Source organism: Rhinopithecus roxellana, chromosome 16 (assembly GCF_007565055.1).
Source record: "Rhinopithecus roxellana isolate Shanxi Qingling chromosome 16, ASM756505v1, whole genome shotgun sequence".
In the NCBI taxonomy this organism is placed as follows: domain Eukaryota; kingdom Metazoa; phylum Chordata; class Mammalia; order Primates; family Cercopithecidae; genus Rhinopithecus; species Rhinopithecus roxellana.
Genome location: NC_044564.1, coordinates 87521369 through 87543942, shown reverse-complemented (window position 1 = coordinate 87543942; position 22574 = coordinate 87521369). Strand labels below are relative to the sequence as shown.

General features: G+C 38.7%; 2 protein-coding genes across 4 annotated transcripts in view; one reads left to right on the top strand and one right to left on the bottom strand.

The window, feature by feature from the left end:
- The window catches only part of CENPP (centromere protein P), a 280354-nt gene that overhangs the window by 50613 nt on the left and 207167 nt on the right, over positions 1-22574 (bottom strand). The gene's annotated exons all lie outside the window — the stretch shown is intronic.
- Positions 18751-22574, top strand: part of ECM2 (extracellular matrix protein 2) — a 42838-nt gene continuing 39014 nt past the window's right edge. The window contains 1 exon segment of the mRNA XM_010375104.2: positions 18751-18858. The gene's annotated coding sequence lies outside the window, so the exon portion shown is untranslated.

The window sequence follows — 22574 nt, the reverse complement described above, 5'->3', positions numbered from 1 at the left end:
AAGGAGGGACATTATATAATGGTAAAAGGCCTTGTCCAATAGGAAAATATCGTAATTCTAAATATATATGCACCTAACACTGGCGCTCCCAAATTTATAAAACAATTACTAATAGACCTAAGAAATGAGATAGACAGCAACACAATAATAGTGGGGAATTTCAGTACTTGTTCTAATACCTTGTTTTTTTTGTTTTTGTTTTTGTTTTTTTTTTGAGATGGAGTCTCGCTCTGTTGCCCAGGCTGGAGTGCAGTGGCGCGATCTCGGCTCACTGCAAGCTCTGCCTCCCGGGTTCCTGCCATTCTCCTGCCTCAGCCTCCCAAGTAGCTGGGACTACAGGCACCCGCCACCTCACCCGGCTAATTTTTTTTGTATTTTAGTAGAGACGGGGTTTCACCGTGTTAGCCAGGATGGTCTCAATCTCCTGACCTCATGATCCGCCCATCTCGGCCTCCCAAAATGCTGGGATTACAGGTGTAAGCCACCACGCCTGGCTGTTCTAATACCTTGGAACAAATGGATTAACAGATATATATACAGAACATTTCATCCAACAACTGCAGAACATACATTCTATTCAAGAGCACATGGAACTTTCTCTAAGATAGACCATATGATAGCCCATAAAATGAGCCTCAATAAATTTTAAAAAACTGAAATTACATCCAATAGTCTCTTAGACCACAGTGGAATAAAACTGGAAATCAATTCCAAAAGGAAACTTCACAACCATGTAAATACATGGAAATTAACCTGCTCCTGAATGAGCATTGGGTCAAAAATGAAATCAAGATAGAAATTAAAAAATTCTTCTAACCGAATGACAATAATGACACAACCTATCAAAACCTCTGGGATATGGCAAAGGTCGTGCTAAGAGGAAAGTTCACAGCCCTAAACACCTACATCAAAAAGTCTGAAAGAGCACAGACAATCTAAGGTCACAACTCAAGGAACTAGAGAAATGAGAATAAACCAAACACAAACCCGGCAGAAGAAAGGAAATAACCAAGATCAGAGCAGAATTAAATGAAATTGAAACATAAACAAAAAAAAAATACAAATGATAAATGAAACTAAAAGCTAGTTCTTTGAAAAGATAAGTAAAATTGATAGACCATTAGCAAGATTAACCAAGAAAAGAAGAGAGAAAATCCAAATAACTTCACTAAGAAACACAACAGGAGATATTACAACTGACTCCACTCAAATACAAAAGATCATTCAAGGCTACTATGAATACCTATACACACATACAATAGAAAACCTAGAAGAGATGAATAAGTTCCTGGAAAAATACAATCTTCCTAGCTAAAATCAGGAAGAATTAGATAACCCGAACAGACCAGTAGCAAGCAGCAAGACTGAAATGGTAATTAAAAAATTACTGGCTGGGCGCAGTGGTTCATGTCTATAATCCCAGCACTTTGGGAGGCTGAGACGGGTAGATCACCTGAGGTCAGGAGCTCAAGACCAGCATGGTGAAATCCCGTTTCTACTAAAAATAGCCAGGCGTGGTGGTGGGCATCTGTAATCCCAGCTACTCGGGAGGCTGAGGTAGGAGAATTGCTTGCACCTGGGAGGCGGAGGTTGCAGTGAGCCGAGATCGCACCGTTGTACTCCAGCCTGGGCAACAAGAGTGAAACTCCATTTCAAAAAAAAAAAAATTACCAACCAAAAAAAGTCCAAAACCAGATGGATTCACATTAGAATTCTACCAGACATTAAAAAAAAAATTGGTACCAATCCTTTTCACACTATACCAAACGACAGAGAAAGAAGGAACCCTCTCTAACTCATTCTATGAAGCCAGCATCACCTTAATATTAAAACCAGGAAAGGAAACAACAACAACAACAACAACAACAACAACAACAACAACAACAAACAATACAGACCAATATCCTTGATGGACATAGATACTAAAATCCATAACAAAATACTAGGTAACTGAAGGCCGGGCGCAGTGGCTCAGGCCTGTAATCTCAGTACTTTGGGAGGCCGAGGCGGCTGGATCACGAGGTCAGGAGTTGTTAGAGACCAGTCTGGCCAACATGGTGAAACCCCATTTCTACTAAGAAAACAAAAATTAGCCGGGTGCAGTGGCAGGCGCCTGTAATCTCAGTACTTTGGGAGGCTGAGGCAGGAGAACTACTTGAAGCTGGGAGGTGGAGGTTGCAGTAAGCCAAGATCGCGCCACTGCACTCCGGCCTGGGTGACAGATCAAGACTCCATCTTGGAAAAAACAAAACAAAACAAAAAAGCACAAAATACTAGCTAATAGAATCCCATAACATATCAAAAAGATAATCCACCATGATCAAGTAGGTTTCATACCAGGGATGCAGGGATGGTTTAACACATGCAAGTCAGTAAACATAATACACCACATAAACAGAATTAAAAACAACAGCAGGGCGCAGGGGTTAACGCCTGTAGTCCCAGCACTTTGGGAGGGTGAGGCGGGTGGATCACCTGAGGTCAGAAATTCAAGACCAGACTGATCAAAATGCTGAAACTCCATCTCCACTAAATACAAAAAATTAGCTGGGAGTGGTGGCACATGTCTGTAATCCCAGCTACTTGGGAAGCTGAGGCAGGAGAATCACTTGAACCTGGGAGGCAGAGGTTGCAGTGAGCCAAGATTGTGCCACTGCACACTCCAGCCTGGGCAACAAGAGCAAAGCTCCATCTCAAGACAAGAAAGAGAAAGGAAAAAAGAAAGAAAAGAAAAAAAAGAAAGAAAAGAAAGGAAAGAAGGAAGGAAAGGAAGGAAGGAAGGAAGGAAAGAAAGAAGGAAGGAAAGAAGGAAGGAAAGAAGGAAGGAAAAAAGGAAGGAAAGAAGAAAGAAGGAAGGAAAGAAGGAAAGAGAAATAAAGAATTAAAAACAAAAATCACATAATCTCAACAGATGCAGAAAAAACATTCGACAAAATCCAGCATCCCTTTATGATTAAAACTCTCAGCAAAATCGGCATACAAGGGACATACCTTAATGCAATAAAAGCCATATGACAAACCCACAGCCAACATAATATTGAATGGGGAAAAGTTGAAAGCACTCTCTCTGAGAACTGGAACGAGACAAGGATGCCCACTCTCACCACTCCTCTTCAACAAAGTACTGGAAGTCCTAGCCAGAACAATCAGACAAGAGAAAGAAATAAAGGGCGTCCAAATTGGTAAAGAGGAAGTCAAACTGTCACTGTCTGTTGATGATATGATCGCTTACCTTGAAAACCCTAAGGACTCCTCCAGAAAGCTCCTAGAACTGATCAAAGAATTCAGCAAAGTTTCCAGATACAAGATTAATGTATACAAATCAGTAGCTCTTCTATACACTAACAGGGACCAGGTGGAGAATTAAATCAAGAACTCAACCCCTTTTACAATAACTGCAAAAAAATAAAATAAAATATTTAGGAATATACTCAACCAAGGAGTCGAAAGACCTCTACAAGGAAAACTACAAAACGCTGCTGAAAGAAATCACAGATGACACAAACAAATGGAAACACATCCCATGCTCATGGATGGTAGAATCAATATTGTGAAAATGACCATACTGCCAAAAGCAATCTACAAATTCAATGCAATTCCCATCAAAATACCACCATCCTTCTTCACAGAATTAGAAAAAACAATTCTAAAATTCATATGGAACCAAAAAAGAGCCCACATAGCCAAAGTAAGACTAAGCAAAAAGAACAAATCTGGAGGCATCACACTACCTAATTTCAAACTATAATATAAGGCCACAGTCACCAAAACAACATAGTACTGGCATAAAAATAGGCATATAGACCAATGGAACAGAATAGACAACCCAGAAATAAACCCAAATACTTACAGCCAACTGATCTTCGACAAAGCAAACAAAAACATAAAGCAGGGAAAGGACACCCTTTTCAACAAATGGTGCTGAGATAAATGGCGAGCCACATGCAGCAGAATAAAACTGGATCCTCGTCTCTCATCTTACACAAAAATCAACTCAAGATGGATTAAAGACTTAAACCTAAGATCTGAAACTATAAAAATTCTAGAAGATAACATTGGAAAAACCCTTACAGACATTGGCTTAAAAAAAAAAAAGAAAAAATAATAAAAAGGAAAAGAAAAAAAGAAGAAAAAAATAAAATAAGTAGACATTGGCCTAGGCAAGGATTTCATGACCAAGAACCCAAAAGGAAATGCAATAAAAACAAAGATAAATAGCTGGGACCTAATTAAACTAAAGAGATTTTGCATGGCAAAAGGAACACTCAACGGAGTAAACAGACAACCTACTGAGTGGGAGAAAATCCTCACAATCTATACATTTGACAAAGCACTAATATCCAGAATCTACAATGAACTCAAACACATCAGTAAGAAAAAAACAAACAATCCTATCCAAAAGTGGGCCAAGGACATGAATAGACAATTCTCAAAAGAAGATATACAAATGTCAGTAAATATATGAAAAAACGCTCAACATCACTAATAATCAGAGAAATGTAAATCAAAACCACAATGTGATACCACCTTACTCCTACAATAATGGCCATAATCAAAAAATCAAAAAACAGTTGATGTTGGCATGGATGTGGTGAACAGTGCTGGTGGGAATGGAAACTAGTACAGCCACTATGAAAACAGTGTGGAGATTCCTTAAAGAACTAAAAGTAGAACCACCATTTGATCCAGCAGTCCCACTACTGGGTATCTACCCAGAGAAAAGGAAGTCACTATTCAAAAAAGATACTTAGACATGCATGTTTATAGCAGCACAGTTCACCATTGCAAAATCATGGAACCAACCCAAATGCCCATCAATCAACGAGTGGATAAAGAAACTGTGGTGTGTGTGTGTATACCATATCATATATATATACACCATATCAAATATATATATATTCCATATATATGATATCATACTATGGAGCCATAAAAATGAATGAATTAACAGCATTTGCAGTGACCTGGATGAGACTGGAGACTATTATTCTAAGTGAAGTTACTCAGGAATGGAAAACCAAACATCGTATGTTTTTACTGATATGTGGGAGCTAAGCTATGAGGATGCAAGGGCATAAGAAACATACAATGGATTTTGGAGAGTTGGGGGGAAGAGTGGGAGGGGGTGGGGAATAAAAGACTACAAATAGGGTGCAGTGAATACTGCTCGGGTGATGGTATACCAAAATCTCACAAATCACCACTAAAGAACTTACTCAGGTAACCAAATACCATCTGTACCCCAATAACTTATGGAAAAATAAAACAATAAAATAAAATAAAATAAAATAAAATAAAATAAAATAAAATAAGCCAGGTGTGGTGGTATGTGCCCGTAGTCCCAGATATTTGGCAGGCTAAGGTGGGAGGATTGTTTCAGCCTGAGAGGTTGAGGCTACAGTAAGCCATGGTTGTGCCACTACAGTCCAGCTTGGGTGACAGAGCAAGATCCTGTCTCAAAAAACAAAACAAAAAGCATAGGACATCATTTTGGGGAAGTATGTTATATCACAATAAGACCTTTATACCTAACACCTTACTGTATAACAGTACTATATATTTCTCACCCAAATTTTCTTGCCTGAAACTATGGCTTTCACTCATGATAATTCCTGGCTTCCAATCCCAGCGTCACACTTAAACCTGGACAAGAGGGGTTTGTGACATGGGCTCCATTTGGCCACTAAGCAAGATGTCTATGTGCCACAGTCACCTCCCCAGGAAATGCTCTGAGTATCTGGTAGCCTGGAATTCTCTGCCCAAATAACTTGGTTTCCAGGGCTGATGCATTCCTCTTCCCTGGCTCTATCACCCTGAAGACAGACAACACTGCGTGTGCAAGCAACCCCAGGGCCAGAGGGTAGCTGCTCATATAGAGCTGGGGAAAGGGCCTGGAGGCACAAGCATGTCATGACATAGGGTAGAAAAGTGTGGTGGGCTGTGCACTGGCTCCTTCCTGAGCCACCATGTTTTGGTGTAAGTGAATCCTGAGGAGTTCAGGATTCTAAATTTGAACCTGGCTTTCCAGGTTGTTATGAAGGATACTTTTCAAGATAAGAGAATAAAACATAATTTATTTAACTGCTTGTTGGCTTGAGGTATAACTTTTACACATTTGGAATATCATATATGAACCTTCATTTATACTCTTGCCTCAACCCCTACATCCCTTCACATGCACAACTATCTAGAAATACTTCCAGCCTCCTGGACTGAATATTACTGCAGCAGGACAGGAAATCAAACAAAGTCTAAACAAAAAAATAACAGGTCTCAAGAAAACTTGTTATATCAAATGTCGTATCTTACAGTTTATTTTAATTCTCAAAAACAAAAGAAACTGAATGATGTCATTAGATTATACCCTCTTACCAAGACTTCAGCACCCACCATCCTCCAATGACACCACTTTTTATTTTATTTTATTTTATTTTATTTTTTTTTTTATTTTTTATTTTTATTTATTTATTTTTTTTGAGGCAGAGTCTCACTCTGTCGCCCGGGCTGGAGTGCAGTGGCCGGATCTCAGCTCACTGCAAGCTCCGCCTCCTGGGTTTACGCCATTCTCCTGCCTCAGCCTCCCGAGTAGCTGGGACTACAGGCGCCCGCCACCTCGCCCAGCTAGTTTTTGTATTTTTAGTAGAGACGAGGTTTCACCGTGTTAGCCAGGATGGTCTCGATCTCCTGACCTCGTGATCCGCCCGTCTCGGCCTCCCAAAGTGCTGGGATTACAGGCTTGAGCCACCGTGCCCGGCCATATTTTATTTTAGAGACAGAGTCTCGCTCTGTCACCCAGGCTGGAGTGCAGTGGCGAGATCTCGGCTCACTACAGGCTCCGCCTCCTGGGTTCAAGTGACTCTCCTGCCTCAGCCTCCCGAGTAGCTGGGACTACAGGTGCATGCCACCATGCCTGGCTAATGTTTTGTATTTTTAGTAGAGACGGGGTTTCACCATCTTAGCCAGGATGGTCTCGATCTCCTGACCTCGTGATCCGCCCACCTCAGCCTTCCAAAGTGCTGGGATTACAGGCGTGAGCCACCGCGCCCGGCCCAATGACACCATTTGTTCAAATGAGTTCGTTTCCACTTCTAGGACCGAATGCAGGGGAATCCATCAATGTGTCCTGTCTCTAATATCATGCTGAGTACAGAGATTCAGTGTCTGTTTTAGTCACCTGTGACTTCAAGGAAAGGCTTCAGACACTAGTGGCTTGGAAGAACTATGGATGGAAGAACCAGACCCAGAATCCAGCCTCTAACTGTACTGTACTTTGTCCATATTGGCCATTATTACTAAGCCTGGCTCCTGAACAAACTTTGCTCAGGGAGTAAGAGAAGTGCTCAGAGACAGAACGTACATCTATGTTCTCCACTGCCTAAGAACACTATCTTAGGGAGGCAGAATCAAAGCAGCACAGACCCTATTGATAAAATGGTATCTAGCCCAGTGTCTGGGAAATTCCTTCGGCAAAATTCTCAATAGAATGTCATCTTTTTTTTTTGAGATGGAGTCATGCTCTCTCACTCAGGCCAGAGTGCAGTGGTGCGATCTTGGCTCACTGTAACCTCCGCCTCCTGGGTTGAAGTGATTCTCCTGCCTCAACCTCCTGAGTGGCTGGGACTACAGGCATGCGCCACAATGCCCAGCTACTTTTTGCATTTTTAGTAGAGTCGGGGTTTCACCATGTTGGCCAAGCTGGTCTCGAACTCCTAACCTCAAGTGAGCCACCCGCCTCAGCCTCCCAAAGTGCTGGAATTACAGGCGTGAGCCACTGGGTCGGCTTCATCTAGTTTTTACTCAACTCATTCTTGTCCTGTGGCCCTGGCACCTCATTAAGTAGCTCAGCTGGACAGATTTGGTTATGATAAAGTTTGTCCTTTTTCTAATTAAGCCCAAATCAGCCTGCTTGTAGTTTCTGTCCATTGATTCTAGTTCTGGTCTCTGGAGCACAACAGAACAAGTCCATAGCCCATTTTCCTATGAGTGGTCTGTTTGGTCTCTTCTCTGTCTCCCTCCGCAGTTCCTTGAAACCATTCACGTGAGAAAATCGAGTAGCTACATGTGAATGAGTATTTTGCTGTCTTTCTGTGCCACTGTCTGTTGTTTATCCTTCCATCACTACCAAATTGCCTTAATTACTGTAGCTTGTTTATATTCAGTGTTGATATTTGGGATAGAAAGTCTTATAACCTTGTTCTTCTTCAGGAATGTCTTGGCTTTTCTTTGGCCGTTACATTTCCCCATAGAGTTTAGAATTTGTCAAGTTCTAGCTCACACACACACACACACACACACACACACACACACACACACACACGTGAACTGCTAGGATTTTGATTTGAATTTCATCAACTCTAAGATCAGTGTAAGGACAAATGTTATCTCTGCAACACTGAATGTTCCACTCACTGAGTATGGTATCTCCTAATTCCCATATTTAAACTTTAATTTCTCTCAAAATTTTGTAATTTTCTCTGAGGATATCTTGCTTATTTTTTGTTACTTTTATTCTTAACTACTTGATACACTTTAAATATACTTGATATTTACACATCTTTTCCTTAACTTCAGTATCTCACTGTATAAAGACACAATTATTTTTTAATTTCTAGTCAGTATAACTTGTTTTTATTAAAATATATTTCCAATCTGACAGTTGATGTACTACATTTGTGTTGTTTTGCCCAACATCAGTGAACACATGCAGTAATAAAATGTTTAATATCCTGGCAAGTATGGGGTGGCCAGGCCCCTAATTGGGACTCTCACATTTCAGGTATCCTTCTCTTCCCTTTGCTGAGCTGAAATAATGATTTTGTCTTAATCCTAATGAATTTGACAGGCATCAATTTTCACATTAATTTACTGTCTGATCTTCTTTGAAGTAGAGCTCCATTGAGCAGAGAAAATACCAGCAAGAGAGCTTTCACGATGCCAAAGCAGTGAAAGACCCCACAAAGCAGAACCATCAGCATAGTGGATTATACAGGAGCCAGAGAGGACCATGAACCTTCCTAGTGACACACACGCAGCAGCACTCTGGACCTCTGGGATGCTGTTTATTTTTACTGAATGATTTCATTAGATTATTCCCTCTTACCAAGACTTCAGCACCCAGCATCCTCCAACGACACCACTTTTTTTTTTTTTTTTTTTTTTTTTGAGACAGAGTCTCGCTCTGTCACCCAGGCTGGAGTGCAGTGGTGCGATCTCAGCTCACTGCAACCTCCGCCTCCAGGTTCAAGTGACTCCTGCGTTAGCTTCCCGAGTAGCTAAGATTATTTAAGTGTTATTTAAAAATAAACACTATTTATTTTTATATATTAATTGTGTGTCTGGAAAACTCTAAAGATAATTTTAGTAATTAATCTGAATTTTTACATACACATCCACATAATCTGGGAATAGTAACAGTTTTTTTCTTCCTTTACTTCTCTTTTTCCATAGGAAAATGAAGGAAAAACTGTTTCTCTTCTTTTTCTTGCTTTACCACACTGGCCAGGGCCTTCAGCAGGCATCACTGTTTTGTTCTCAGAAAGGGAAAACTGTCAATATTTCATCATTTAAAAAAAAGCTTTCTCAAGATATAATTTACACACCATAAAATGCATACTTTAAAATATACAATTCTGTGGTTTTTAGCATATTCCTAGTTAGGGCCATCACCACTATTTTTAGAACATTTTAGTCACTCCATAAAGAAACCCTGTACCCATTAACAGTCATTCCCTATCTTCTTACCCCCTTCATTTCAGGCAACCACTAACGTACTTTCTCAATGGATTTGTCTATTTTGGACATTTCGTACAAATGAAATCATTCAATATGTGGTCTTTTGTGACTGGCTTCTTTTACTGCATGTAATGTTTTTGAGGTTCATCCACGTGGTGACACATTCAGCATGTGTCAGTATGACATCCTTTTTATTACCAAATAATATTCCCTTGTATGGATATGCAGCATTTTGTGCATTCATTCATCAGTTGATAAACATTAGGTTGTTTCTAAATTTTAGCTGTTGTGAATAGTGTAGCTATGAAAAATTGTGCTCAAGTTTTCACGTGGACTTATGTATGTTTTCACTTCTCTTGGGGACATAGCTAGTAGTTGAAGTATGTTGTTTTTTGTAGATAATCTGTCAGACTAAAGATGTTCCTTATATTCCTAGTATGGTAAACATTTGCTTTCTTTATTCTTTTTAAAACATGAATGGCTGTTGAAGTTCATCAAACTTTTTTTTTTTTTTGGCATCTGTTAAGATGATCACAAAGTGTTTGGACTTTTACACTTAAATTAAGCTGCTAGTTCTTGAATAAACTCAGTATAGTCATAATATATTACTTATATATTGTTGGATTTGGTCTGCTTATACATATTTTAAAATCTCTATTCATTAGTGAGACTGACCTGTGAAATTTTCCTTTCCTGTAATGTCCCTGTCAGTTTGTAATATAGTTATGCTGGTCTTAAAAAACTGGTAAAATTCATTCCTGAAGAATATAGAGACCTGTGGTATTATTTCTTGTGGGAAGGTTTGCAATTATGGACTCAATGTCCTCAATAGTTATAGACAATTTGGATTTTCTGATTCTTCTTGTGATAATTTTGTTAAGTTGTATTTTTTCAGGAAATTATTCATGTAATCTAAATATATCAATGTACTGGCATAAAATTGTTCATAATATGTTCTTACTTTCCTTTAAATGCTTTAAGAATTTGTAAGCCGGACATGGTGGCTCACGCCGGTAATCCCAGCACTCTGGGAGGCTGAGGCGAGTGGATCACCTGAGGTCAGGAGTTTGAGACTAGCCTGACCAACATGGTGAAACCACATCTCTACTAAAAATACAAAAAAAAAAAAAATTAGCTGGGCGTGGTGGCATGCGCCTGTACTCCCAGCTACTCCGGAGGCTGAGGCAGGAGAATTGCTTGAACCCAGGAGGTGGAGGTTGCAGTGAGCCGAGATTGCGCCATTGCACTCCAGCCTGGGCAACAACGGTGAAACTCCATCTCAAAAAAAAAAAAAAAAAAAAAAAAAAAAATTGTGGTGATAGCAATTTCTCTAGTCCTCACATTGGTGAACCACGCTTTCTCCCTTTTTTTCATACATCAGTCTTGCTACAGCTTTTACTAGTTTTGCTTTTTAAAGAACAACTTTGGAATGCAGAATATTTGACAAAATTCAACACCCTTTCATGATATAAAAAAAAAAAACCCTCAACAAATTAGCTATATAAAGAATGTACCTCAACATAAATAAAGGCCATTTATTTATTTTTTTGAGATAAGAGTCTTGCTCTGTCACCCAGGCTGGAGTGCAGTGGTGCAACTGTGGTTCACTGCAACCTCTGCCTCCAAGGTTTAAGCGATTCTTGTGCCTCAACCTCCCAAACAGCTGGGTTTACAGGCTTGTGCCAGCAAGCCTGGCTAATTTTTGCATTTTTAGTAGAGACAGGGTTTTGTCAAGTTAGCCAGGCTGGCCTCGAACTCTTGACCTCAAGTGATGCACCTGACTCAGCCTCCCAAAGTGCTGGGATTATATGCGTGAGCCACCACGCCAAGCCCCATACAGGTCATTTATGACAAGTGCACAGTAAATATGTCATATGTCATACTTAACAATGAAAAGCTGAAAGCTTTTCCTCTAAGATCAGGAATGAAACAATGGTGCTGACTCACACAACTTCTATTCAACATAAAACTAGAAGTCCTAGCCACAGCAATTAGATAAAGAAATAAAAAATATCCAAAATGGAAAGGATAAAGTTGCATTTTCTCTGTTTGCAGATGACATCTTATATAGAGAAAATTCTAAAGACTCCACCAAAAAACTGTTAGAACTGATAAACGAATTCAATAAAGTTTGCAAGACACAAAATCAACATACAAAAATCAGTGGCTTTTCTATATACTAACTAAACTACATGAAAAAGAAATCAAGAAAATTTACAATAGTTACATAATAGCAAAATACTTAAGAATAAACATAACCAAGGAGAAAGATCTCCACACTGAAACCTATAAATCGCTGATGAAAGAAACTTAAGACATAAGTAAATGAAAAGATACCTCTTGTTCATGGATAGAAGCGTTAATATTGTTAGAATGACTATACTACCCAAAGTGTTCTACAGATTGTATGTAATTCCTATAGAAATTTCAACATTTTTTTCAATGTCATTCTTAACAGAAACAGAAAAACGATCATAAAACTCAAAAGGAATCACAAAAGACCCTGAGTAGCCAATGCAATACTTTTTTTTTTTTTTTTTTTTTTTTTTTTTTTGAGACAGGGTTTCACTCTGTCACCCAGGTTGAAGTGCAGTGGTGAGATCTCGGCTCACTGCAACCTCCACCTCCCAGGTGCAAGTGATTCTTCTGCCTCAGCCTCCTGAGTAGCTGAGACTACAGGTGTGTACCACCACGCCCAGCTAATTTTTGTATTTTTTGATAGAGATGGGATTTCACCATGTTGGCCAGGCTGGTCTTGAACTCCTGACCTTAAGTGATCCACCTGCCTTGGCCTCCCAAAGTGCTTGGATTATAGGTGTGAGCCACCATGCTGGCACCAATGCCATCTTGATCAAAGAAAACAAAGTTGGAGGCATTATACCACCTGACATCAAAATATACTACAAAGCTGTAGTAGTCCAAACAGCATAGTACTGGCATAAAAACCGACAGAGACCGATGGAACAGAATAGAGAGCCAAGAAATAAATCCATGCATTTACAGTGAATGGGTTTTTGACAAAAGTGCCAAGAGACACAATGGGGAAAGAAGTTTCTTCAATAAATGGTGCTGAGAAAACTGGATATCCACATGTAAAAGAATGAAGTTATTAGATCCTTATCTCACACCATAAACAAAAATCAACTCAAAATAGATTAATGAATTAAATGTAAGATCTATAAATGATGAAACTACTAGAAAAAAACATAGGGAGCCAGGCACGGTGGCTCACGCCTGTAATCCCAGCACTTTGGGAGGCCGAGGCGGGTAGATCACGAGGTCAGGAGATCGAGACCATCCTGGCCAACATGGTGAAACCCTGTCTCTACTAAAATACATAAAATTAGCTGGGTGAGGTGGTGCACGCCTGTAGTCCCAGCTACTGGGGAGGCTGAGGCAGGGGAATTACTTGAACCCGGGAGGCAGAGACTGCAGTGAGCCAAGATCAAGCCACTGCACTATAGCCTGGCGACAGAGCAGGACTCCATCTCAAAAAAAAAAAAAAAAAAAAGAAAAGAAAACACAGGGGAAATGCTTTATGGTATTGGTTTGGGCAATGATTTTTTAAACATAATCCCAAAAGCACAGGCAACAAAAGCAAAAATAGACATATGGGATTATATCAAATTAAGAAATCTATACAGCAAAGGAAATAATCAACAGAGTTAAGGGAAAACCTACAAAATGGGAGAAAATATTTGCAAACTATATATCTGATAAGGAGATAATATCCAAAATATATAAGGAACTCAACAGTAAGAAAACAAATAACCCAATCAAAAAAATAGGCAAAGGACTTGCGAATACATCTCCCTTTAAGAAAGGAGCCATTATATAAAACCGTATGGAGGTTCCTCAAAAATTTAAAAAGTAGAACTACCAGATAATCTAACAATCCCACTAATCTCAAAGCGAGTAAAATCACAGGCTGGGTGCAGTGGCTCATGCCTGTAATCCCAGCACTTTGGGAGGCTGAGGTGTGTGGATCACGAGGTCAAGAGTCATGAGATGTCTATTATCTCTTTTCGCGTCATTCAACAGGTTTAAAATGAAAAATAGTCTGAATTATTTATGTTCTTTTAGGACTTAAAAATTAAGAATAATATTTTCAAACCAATTTATACTTCTATTGAACACAGATTAAAATTTTGGTGAAACCCCATCTCTACTAAAAATACAAAAATTAGCTGGGTGCGGTGGCAGAAGCTTGTAATCCCAGCTACTCATGAGGTTGAGGCAGGAGAATCACCTGAACCAGGGAGGTGGAGGTTGCAGTGAGCCAAGTTTGTTCCACTGTACTCTAACCTGGGCGACCGTCTCAAAAAAAAAAAAAAAAAAAGGAAATAAAATCAGTATGTTGAAGAGACAACTGAACTGCCATGTTCATGGCAGCATTATTCACCAGAGCCAGGATATGGAATCAACCTAAGTGTCCATCAGCGAATGAATCAAGAAAATGTATATATGAAAGGCAGCAAATTCTGTTATTTGTGACAACATGGATGAACCTGGAGGACATTACGCTAAGTGAAATAAGCCAGGCACAGAAAGGCAAATACTGCATGATCGCAGGAGAAGCCTGGCAGGATTTAAGCTGCTTCTTTGAATTTGCAATTCAACATGAAAGTCACCTCAGGGCTGGTAAAAAGAGGTTTAGCCTCTGTCCTTAAGATTTACAGTCTAATGCTTTACTCAGCCATTTTACCTCCCCCTACTCCACTTATGTTCGCCAACCGTTGACTATTCTCAACTAACCATAAAGACACCAGAACATTGTACCTATTATTCGGTGCATGGGCAGGGGTTGTAGGCACAGCTTTAAGCCTCCTTATTCGGGCTGAACAAGGTAAAACTAATTTCTGAGTATGGCCCTACTTAAAATTGGGTATTAATATCTACAAAGTTGTCATATGGTAGACAGTTGCATCCTTATTGGTAATCTAGACCATCAGGGAAAACACTGAAAAGGTGACTTTACTTAAAACAAATATCACCTGAAATAAATGTCCTCGAGGCTAAATCTTCATAGGCAGATGGCCCTGTGGCACGGGTAATGCTCACTCTGCTCATGTTGTTTGGTGACCAACACCACATTCCTGCAGAGTGTTGTCAGAACCAAGTTTTGGGACATAATCATGTCTGTAATAATAAAGGGGGTAGGAGAAACCATAATGCCAGCATTTTCCATGCACTAGTGTGGTTAAAATAGTTTCTGCAAAAGGACTCATGTAACAGTCCATTAAACCACAAAATTTTAGAGCAGCAACCTCAGAAATTATAAAATTTGGTTTTCTGCAACTTTGTCAATCTCATCACGGTAATTACTGGTATTCCTCAGTGCTGTTACTTTAAGAGTTACTTCTTTTTTTGATTGTATTCTTTTTAAAAGTTATTCTTTTCTGATCTGATTATACAAAGCTCAAAACAGGATACAAATATAGAAGTACATAGTAAAAGTCTCCCTATAATTACTGTTAATATTTTGTTTATTCCTTCCAATTTGTTCTCTAGTAAAATGCTAAATTACATACCTCAAAAGAAGGTAAGATCATAATACATGTACAGTTTTGAAAATCTCTTTATTCCTGGTATAGCGTGGACAACTATGCATGGTGGTATTAAATGGAGTTACTTCTGTTTCTCCAAATAGCTTTATGGTAAGCCCACATTGTTCTCTAGCAATACACAACTGCGTTAACTTTTTTTTTTAATCCATGCTTACAGTACTTCAGAGTACTTCCTTGAAAGCACACTGTTGTACAGAAAGAGGTGTTCCTACGATGGGTTCCTAGAGGTGAAATGCTAGGACAGACAGTATAGCTACTGTTCAGTTGTCCTCAAGGAAGAGGAGAGTTTCTGTTTTCCCTACACAGTGGCCAACACAGCATATCATCAACTTTTTTTTTCCCCCAAAAAACAATGTATGTATTTCAAATCAGGCCATGATTTTTGATTAGCAGTGGTCTTCAAGCTTGATTGAGCATTGACATTATTTGGGTAATTTTTCTACCCCCGAAGTTTTGTCAGCAACATCTCACTATGATAGTGAAAAAATAACCTTCCTGTTTTGACATTTCTCAAAAGAAGATATTCATACAGCCAACAGACACATGAAAAAATGCTCATCATCACTCGCCATCAGAGAAATGCAAATCAAAACCACAATGAGATACCATCTCACACCAGTTAGAATGGCAATCATTAAGAAGTCAGGAAACAACAGGTGTTGGAGAGGATGTGGAGAAATAGGAACACTTTTACACTGTTGGTGGGATTGTAAACTAGTTCAACCATTATGGAAAACAGTATGGCAATTCCTCAAGGATCTAGAACTAGATGTACCATATGACCCAGCCATCCCACTACTGGGTATATACCCAAAGGATTATAAATTATTCTACTACAAAGACACATGTACACGTATGTTTATTGCGGCACTATTCACAATAGCAAAGACTTGGAATCAACCCAAATGTCCATCTGTGACAGACTGGATTGAGAAAATGTGGCACATATACACCATGGAATACTATGCAGCCATAAAAAAGGATGAGTTTGCGTCCTTTGTAGGGACATGGATGCAGCTGGAAACCATCATTCTTAGCAAACTATCACAAGAACAGAAAACCAAACACCGCATGTTCTCACTCATAGGTGGGAACTGAACAATGAGATCACTTGGACTCGGGAAGGGGAACATCACGCACAGGGGCCTATCATGGGGAGGGGGGAGGGGGGAGGAGGGAGGGCTTGCATTGGGGAGTTATACAAGATATAAATGATGAATTGATGGGTGCTGACGAGTTGATGGGTGCAGCACACCAACATGGCATAAGTATACATATGTAACAAACCTGCACGTTATGCACATGTACCCTAGAACTTAAAGTATAATAAAAAAAAAAAAAAAAAAAAATAACCTTCCTGTTTTAATATACTTTCCTTGACTGTTACTGAGGTTGAGAAATTTTCTTCTTCTGTTTTATTGACCACTGACATTTCCTCTTCTATGAACTGCCTGTTTAATGGTATTTGCTCATTTGTGTACTCATTCTTTTTCTTTTCTTTTTTTTGAGATGTAGTCTCGCTATGTCGCACAGGCTGGAGCGCAATGGCGCAATCTTGGCTCACTGCAACCTCTGCCTCCTGGGTTCAAGTGATGCTCCTACCTCAGCCTCCTGAGTAGCTGGGACTACAGGTGTGTGCCACCATGCTCGGCTAATTTTTGTACTGTTAGTAGAGACCGGGTTTCACATGTTGGCCAGGCTGGTCTCAAACTCCTAACCTCAGGTGAGTCACATGTCTCAGCCTCCCAAAGTTCTGGGATTACAGGTGTAAGCCACCACGCTCAGTCAGTTTTACATTTTTAAAAATAAGTATCATTTTTCTTATTTTTAGGAAGTTGAGTGGCTTATGTATTTAATCCTTTATCTTGATTCAGTCTATCTACGTCATTTTACAAAATCCTGATTCAGTCTAACCACGTCATTTAAACAAATATTTAGCTCCTTTTTGCCAAATGATTTAGACCCCTGAAATAAGGATATAAGAATTTAAGGCGGCCGGGTGCGGTGGCTCAAGCCTGTCATCCCAGCACTTTGGGAGGCCGAGACGGAGGGATCACAAGGTCAGGAGATCGAGACCATCCTGGCTAACACAGTGAAACCCTGTCTCCACTAAAAAATACAAAAAACTAGCCGGGCGAGGTGGTGGGCGCCTGTAGTCCCAGCTACCCGGGAGGCTGAGGCAGGAGAATGGCGTGAACCCGGGAGACGCAGCTTGCAGTGAGCCAGGATCCGGCCACTGCACTCCAGCCCGGGCGACAGAGCGAGACTCCGTCTCAAAAAAAAAAAAAAAAAAAAAAAAAAAAAAAAAAAAGAATTTAAGGCTGGGTGCGGTGGCTCATGCCTATAATCCCAGCACTTTGGGAGGCTGAGGTGGGTGGATCACATGAGGTCAAGAGTTCGAGACCAGCCTGGCCAACATGGTAAAACCCCATCTCTACTAAAAAAAAAAACAAAAATTAATCTGGAATGGTGGCGGGTGCCTTTAATCCCAGCTACTCGGGAGGCTGAGGCAGGAGAATCCCTTGAATCTGGGAGGCGGAGGTTGCAGTGAGCCAAGACCGTGCTATTGCACTCCAGCCTGGGCAACAGAGCAAAAACTCCATCTCAAAAAAAAAAAAAAAAAAAAAAAAGAATTTAAAAAATAGTTCCAAAATTACCTAGTCTAGGACAGGCACTGAGTTAGGACCTTCATATATGTTATTCCTTTTATTTTCAGAAAAATTTGAAAGGTATCACCCTAGTTTTACAGAAGAGTAAACTTTGGTCAGAAACATTAAGTAACTTACTCAAGGTCCCTCATAAACAGTAGGGTTGCACTTGGAATCCTGATCTGTCTCTAACTTCTCATTTGCAGATAAAGAAACTGAGGCCAAAGTACACAACTAATTTGCCAGAATAACAGGTAATTAGGAGCCACACAGCTCCCTTTCACATTTTCTTTCTATTATTTAATGGTTAGAAGTTACATAATTTCCACTGACACTAATACGTAACCATGTTGTTGTTTTGTTAATATTGTGGGTGAGATCGAGGTGGGTGGGCAGATGAGTTAAATATTATTAATCCACATTAAAATAGATTCCAGATATATACAGCCTTTAGCTGACGAGAATATCATCCCTATAATCTGATAAAGCTCAAGTGACATCATGCTGGCTAGTATAAGCCTTAAAATTTTTAATGCAAATAGTCTATGAAAACCACAGATTTCTTAATCAAGCTCATTTTTATGCTTCCAACTCTGCCTTTTCAGCCTACAAACAAAATGCTCTTCCCCCACACCCACTGCTGTTTTCTACTTTTCTTATGATTAAAAAAATATTTCCCTTGGTAACCATTTTCCCTGGTTACTTTCTTGGCTGATTTTCTGCACAAAAACTGAAAGGCATTTATCCCCAAGGGAGGCAGTTATTTTAGATTTTACTAAGAAGTTCAGCAAATACTTTTCAACATTCCCTTCTGTCCTTTCTTTGTTTTTAAAGAAAGCTCTGATTTTGTTTCATTTTCAGCTGGAGACTTAAATGACACCAAGCAAAGCCTACTTAGTTTAGATTTCCAGGTAAAAAAGTTTTAAATTTTAAGTTTCTACTTAGCATGTGGAATGGTTTTAATATTTGGGTATTTTATTTCGCAAATATGTTTAAACTCTTGAGTAAATTAGCTCGTTACTAATAGATTTTTAAAGTTCAAAGTATGCATTATTGTTTGTTTTTTTCACGATGTACTTCCCAAGTATTTCAGACCTTGTAGACTTAGTATTAAATTATTTTTATATGTTTAGGTGGAATTCTGTGTTCAATAGAAGTATAAATTGGTTTGAAAATATTATTCTTAATTTTTAAGTCCTAAAAGAACATAAATAATTCAAAATATTTTTCATTTTAAACCTGTTGAAGTGAAAAGAGATAATAGACATCTCATGACTTCATGTAGAATTTTAAAATTCTAAATTAATATTTTTAAAGTTTACTTAAGACAATTGGTGAAAAATTTTACATGAAGAAAAATAAGTTAATCAAGGTTTATAAATAATATTTAATGTTCGGATAAATACAGTAAGTGCTAGAAGGAAAAAAATTACTTGATAAAAATGATACTATGATTGGAATCCCAGAAAATTTACCTCTAGGAGGCATACACTCAATTACGAAGTTGTTTATGAAAGCAAATATTAAGTGCAAAGCAAAATTCTGTATATCATATCAATGAAAATAATGAAGGCCTAACCATTAACAGTAAAATTAGTATTGAGAGACCATTTCCTAAAATATATTTAAACACTGTAGTGAGACTGTTTAGATACTGATTTTGTCAAAATTAAAATAGCTCTGAAAATTTATTTCTGTACATATCTACTTAGATTTCTGGGTAAGTAAAAGTGAGTCAATTTGGGGGGAAAAAAGAAAGAGAGGTAGTTTCCAGAATGAGGATACCGGGAGAGAGGGGTGTGCTCAGTCTGGCTGCAGCTGGCACATTCACTCCTAAGCACTCAATCAGGCAATGCCCCATAAGTGAGTGCTTTCAGGAGGCTTCAGGACAACAGGATGCCTGAGACCCTCATGAGAATTTAACTCTAGAGCCCTGAGGTCTAGGCCCTGACTTCTCACAACAGGATGGAGGGTCTGCACATGTGATTGTTAAAGCAGGAAAATTTAAATGTATACATTTTATGCATTGCAGAGCACTTACGATATCCATCGGAGCCCACATGCCCAGCCACTCAGCAAATTCTAGTGTCACTTTGTCTCTCAGTTCAGGTTTTCATATTGCTTTCCCCTGCTGCTGTTGTTATTCCTTCCAACATACTACTTTGCTCTCTGAATTGACTTTTATGATTTCAGGTGCCAATCAGCTAAAGGATTTGGTCCTTCTTTACATGCTGCACGTTAGTTTTTCTAAAACCAAAGTAGATTGCAAAAAGTTGTTCAAATGACCTATGAAATACAGGTCATTTCAATGACCTATAGTAATGGTTTTCAAATGACTGCAGCAATTAATGTATGTATATACTGAAGAAAGGTTATATGCTGACATGAAGATACTTTAGCGACTGCCATTTGTTGAACAAAGGTGATGTGGCAAAAGTCAGACTATGAACTAACTAAGTGAAACCTGACTAGAGGAAGATGATTCTGGCAGATGAAGTTATAAAAAGAACTACTGAGATTCAAGAGGAGAGACTGAGCTGACCTTGTTCCCTCTTCCCCTCTCACCAAATCCTTGAAATAATACAAGATATATTACAAACAAATAAATACACGAATATACAGCTACACTAGGAAGTAAAATGGGGAGCCCCTGGTGGGACAGACACTCTGAGGAGTACTTCACAGACAAAGAGAAGATGGTCATGAATTTAAAGAGGGAAAATGTACCCTTGAACAGTCATGGGAGAAAACAGAGTTGAAGACAGCTTGTATAGGAAAGAAAGAAGTTTTTGGTTTAAAAGATCACAAGAAGGATACATTAGACAACAATAACAACCTATACCAAGGTACATTCCATTCTTTTACCAAGGTAAAACTTCCAAATATCAAAGATATGTTGAAAATTTGAAAAAAATTTCTATAGAAAGAAAAAAAAATTTCTTACCAAGGGATGAGAATCAGATTCAAGTCAAATTTCTCATCAGCAACACTAAATATAAGAAAATCATGGACAAATATCTATAAGGTATTAAAGAAAAATTATTAGAATGATTTTGAAACCATAATTCTGTTTCCAATTAATGATATTTTCAGATCTTTAATAAGAGCACAAAATTTTACAACTTACAACATTCTCTGAGAAAAAGAGGATATATTTCTGCAAGAAATAAAAGGAATCTGAGGGGGCTTCTCCTTCTGATAATGGCAGACAAGGCAAGTCAGATCATTAGACCTGCTGAGAATAACCAGAAAGGGTGAGAAAACCAACAGGGTCAATATTTGGGATAGGACTGAAACCCAGAGAGGTTTAGAACAGTTTTTCTTCTAGAAGCATCTGGATTCCAGAAGAGGTGGTTGAGAAGATTAGCAGAGCTTTAAAATAGCCTCAGGAGGACAGAGAGAAACAAACAAACAAACAAACAAACAACATGGAGGCAAACAAGCAGTGGGGGATGGCAGGAAAAGTGAAGTGGACCCAAAGCGCATATATATATATATATATATATATATACGTATATATATATATACGTATATACATATGTATATGTTTTCATATTGCTTTCCCCTGCTGCTGTTGTTATTCCTTCCAACATACTACTTTGCTCTCTGAATTGACTTTTATGATTTCAGGTGCCAATCAGCTAAAGGATTTGGTCCTTCTTTACATGCTGCACGTTAGTTTTTCTAAAACCAAAGTAGATTGCAAAAAGTTGTTCAAATGACCTATGAAATACAGGTCATTTCAATGACCTATAGTAATGGTTTTCAAATGACTGCAGCAATTAATGTATGTATATACTGAAGAAAGGTTATATGCTGACATGAAGTCATATATGTACAATATGCAAATTGTACATATGTGTACATACACATATGTATATATATATATGTATATATACACATATATATATATATATACACATATATATATATATTTTTTTTTTTTTTTGAGACGGCGTCTCGCTCTATCACTTAGGCTGGAGTGCAGTGGTGTGATCTCGGCTCACTGCAACCTCTACCTCCCAGGTTCAAGTGATTCTCCTGCCTCAGCCTCCTGAGTATCTGGGACTACAGGCATGTGCCACTATGCCCAGCTAATTTTTTTTTTTATTTTTAATAGAGACGGGGTTTCACCATATTGGCTAGGCTGGTCTCGAACTCCTGACCTTCTGATCTGCCCGCCTTGGCCTCCCAAAGTGCTGGGATTACAGGCGTGAGCCACTGCACCCAGCCCAAAGCATAATTATTAATTGGATATGGTGAAGCCCAGCTTCAAATCACTCAATATTCGATTCATAATGTACTTAACCTTACGCCTGAAACAGATGCAAATCCTTAAGGATTTTCATATACAATATCCGGCACTCCATCAAAGGTCAACAGGTATATGAAGAGATAAAACATGGCTAAAAACTTAAAGAAATAACAGACAACCGAAATAGACACACAGAGGATCCAGAAAACCTAGTCTTCAGACACAGACTTTAAAACAAGTATTTTTAATATGTTTAAAAAAATAAAAGATGAAATTAAAATTTTTAACAAAGAATTGGAAATAAAAAGAACATACTGAAAACTTGAAAACTAGAAAATACAATAAAAGAACAAGGAAGTCAATGGATAGGTT